The 3671-nt window shown below is 46.0% G+C and overlaps 1 non-coding gene across 1 annotated transcript; it reads right to left on the bottom strand.

Annotated features, from left to right (window-relative positions):
- Window positions 1-468: 468 nt before the first annotated feature.
- On the bottom strand, window positions 469-607 carry LOC123445811. The gene has a single exon (XR_006631181.1). It is a non-coding gene; the product is annotated as a small nucleolar RNA Z247 (small nucleolar RNA).
- Window positions 608-3671: the final 3064 nt, after the last annotated feature.

The following is a 3671-nucleotide window of genomic DNA, read 5'->3' as shown; positions in this document are numbered from 1 at the left end:
AATTACCAATATGACATATACCCATACCTTTGCCACTGGCAGTATGTATTTGATCCTTGCCACAGTATTTCTCCTTCGTGGTGACCTTTTCCAGCTCATTGGTGATGTGATTGGTGGCTCCACTGTCGAAATACCAATTGGTATCGACGCCATAGGAGCCGTCTGCCATTGCAACGACTTTTTCTTCATCTTGTGAAGAGTCTTTGTCCTCGTCATAGCAGTACCAGCAGTCCTTTGCCACATGCCCGAGCTTGTCACAGATCTAGCAGCGAGGCGAGTCGGGTCTGCTTCTGTTGGCACCAACACCGCGGCGCCCGTTGGGGTTGCCGCGAGAAGTGCCACCACCACGACGCCCTTTGCCGCGGAAAGAGCCACACGAGCGAGAGCCGCCACCACCACGGCCTTTGGTCGCAGAGTTGGCAGAAGATTTCAAGCCGCCGTCGCAGCCCTGATACCGCGCCATGCATTGATCAAAGTTACTAAGCATAGCGAAGAGTTCATCAAGGGTTACCGGAGTGACACGTGCATCTAGGGCGGAGACGAGGGGCTGATAATCTTGATCAAGCCCATGGATGATGTAGGAGATGAGCTCATCATCCTGGATGGCCTTGCTGGCTGCTGCGAGTTCATCGGCGTAGCCTCGCATGGCAGCAAAGTAGGAGGCCATCGACTGGTTGCCCTTCTGCGCGTTGATCAACGCAGTTCGGATGTTGTTGACGCAGATGAGTGATTGCGACGAGAACATGTTCGCCAATGCCACCCAGAGTTTGTGCGCCATGGTGATCGTGGTCACCGTGATGAGAACCTCTTTGGAGAGGTTTTGGAGCAGATATCCGAGAACCTGCTGATCCTCGCACATCCAAGTTGGATGAAGGGGATTTGACTCAGAGGTTTCCTTCCCAGTGGTGTCCTTGGTGCTAAGGACAACAACCGGTTCAGGTGTCGTGCCGTCGACGTAGTGGTAGACGCCGGCACACCGCAGCTGTGGCGTGATCTGTGTACCCCACAGAACGTAGTTGGTGCTGGTGAGTTTCTCCGGGACTTCGCCGCTGAGCAACGACTGGTGGGAGCTAGAGGAAGACATGGCGATGGCGCACGATGGGTGGAGATGAACTGGCTAGACTAATGGAGGAAGATTGCTCTGTATACCACGTGCGATAATGCGGAAACGTCTTAGCCATCTAGGCCGACGTGCTGCATGTTATATAGCTGGGTTGCGAGCCCTCATACCGCGTATAGGAGGTTAGGATTACAATCTTGGAGATCAAGGAAAGCAAGAGATAGATAAGAGTTTAAACATTACATGAGTATCTATCCTATCTAACTTAAACCTCCTAGATTGGAGATAGAGATAAACCTCTCCTGGCTTGGTTGAGATCCTTAGCCGCAACATATATGTTTAACATGCCCAACCTCAATGACAAGGAGGTTGAGCAGCTTATGCCCACATGGGCAACGTCCACTGTCAGAACCAACACCTCTACTGTCGTCGTCCACAACAAGCTTGCCACCATTGCACCTTCCACTCACACGAAGTACGGCCCCGACATCATCGATAATGACGCCGGTGTTTCGGATGCGTCCGTGGTTCCGCTGACCGCGTGTACGATGGAATCGAGGTCTGGGGTTGCCTTCTCAACCCTCTTGCTGCAGTTGCTTGATGTCCATGAGTCAGGTGCCCTGACGCAGGAAAGGTGTTCAACATATTACCTCGTCCAAGGCCCCCTACTGTACCAGGTGCTGACTGCACGCACCAGGCATGGTGTTCATTTGGTGCTTGAGAGCGAAGGCTTGCCCATGACATTATTGCAAGTATTAATCTCTTCCAAGTCAGTCATCATTCTTTCAATAAATTCATCAATATAAGCATTGTATTCATAATTATCATAGCAATATTTAAGTATGGCAATTTTTTCAGATTTGTAAGAAACATCATCATACTTTTCAAGCAAAGAAGCAATTTCATAAGCTCCTTTAAAAGCAACAAATTCTTCTATTCGTTCCAAATCATAGTAATCATATATATTGTTAACATAAGAAGCCAAGGTTTTATTCTCATTGAATTCACATTGAAAGGGAAGATGTTAACCCGTAATCTTGGAGCAACAAGTATAATCACATCTTAAACATGCATCCCAAGCAAACCAGTGCAAAATTCTAATTTTATCCCATAAGTGTTCCCCTTTTTGAGATAAGCGATAATCCCTAAAGTACTCACCTTGATCCAACGAGTCTCCCATTATAAAGTTTAATGAGGATTTCTTAGGATTATCAAATGAGTAATTAACGCGTTTCATATAACTAGCATCGAGGGTTTTAGGAGGTTCCCCATCTCCATGAGTAGCAAGTATCACTATTTTTTGTGTTTTGTCTTTCATATCCATAACTAAAGATATAAAACAACTAATAACAAAAATTACTTAGTGATAAAGCGAACAAGCACACACGAGAATATTCATCCCATGCTATTTCTCCCCGGCAACGACGCGAGAAAAAGGTCTTGATAACTCACAAGTATAGGGGATCGCTTGTAGCCTTTTTCGATAAGTAAGAGTGTCGAACCCAATGATGAGCTAAAGGTAGAGCAAATATTCCATCAAGTTCTATCGACCACCAATATAACTCTACACACACTTAATGTTTGGTTTACCTAAAACAAGAATAAAATAGAAGTACTTTGGAAGAAAATAAAGAGAAAGTAAATAAAAGTTAGGTGCTATTTAGTAGAAAGCTTTTTGTGTAACGCAAGAGAAAGATTGTCCATAGGCAATTGAATATAACATGATATATACTTATCATGTGCAATTAGGGAGAGGCATATGCTAACACACTTTCCTTATTTGGATCATATGCATTTATGATTGGACCTCTAGCAAGCATCCGCAACTACTAGAAATCATTAAGGTAAACTCAACAAAAGAATTAAACATCAAGTCCTCTTTACTCCCATAGGCGCACAACTCCCTTACTCGGGTGTAAGTTTCTACCACTCTCGCCACCCACTATAAAAGAATCATGAACATATTGCAAACCCTCCAGCGTGTATCCTTCACGTGTGCGCCTCACAGAAGGCACCTTAGGACAACACCATATCAACACACAACTCATATCAATAACATCATATCACAATTAACCCGTAGGACAAAACAAATCTACTCAAACATCATAGTATAGCCACATATCATTGGGAAATAGTTTGTAGTGTTGAGAACCATGTTTAAGTAGAGAGTTACAATGGGGAAAAAGGTGTTACACCGTTGCTAGAGGGGGAGGGAGTTGGCGTTGACGGCAGCAAGATTGTTGATGTAGATCGATGTCACGCTCCTTGCCCCGGCGGCACTCTGGCGCCACCCGGAGAGTGGGGGAGAGAGCCCCCCTCCTCCTTCTTCTTCCTTGGTCTCCCCCTAGATGGGAGGAGAGTTTCCCCTCTGGTCCATGCCCACCATGGCGGCGGAGGGACAGGAGCCCCTCCGAGATTGGATATCCCTCTCTGTTCTCTTTTGTTTCACGTTCATGTTTTCTGGCCCTTCACCATTTCTTAAATTCCCGGAGATCTATAACTTCGATCGGTATGAAATTTTGAGTGGGTTTTTATCCATAAATTTTCTTTCTTGCGCCCGAAGAAGAGCCCCGACCGACTTAAAGGCTGCCTACTAGACACCACCCTCCGC

Source organism: Hordeum vulgare, chromosome 3H (assembly GCF_904849725.1).
Source record: "Hordeum vulgare subsp. vulgare chromosome 3H, MorexV3_pseudomolecules_assembly, whole genome shotgun sequence".
Taxonomy (NCBI): Eukaryota; Viridiplantae; Streptophyta; class Magnoliopsida; order Poales; family Poaceae; genus Hordeum; species Hordeum vulgare.
This window is presented reverse-complemented; position numbering and strand designations above follow the sequence as displayed.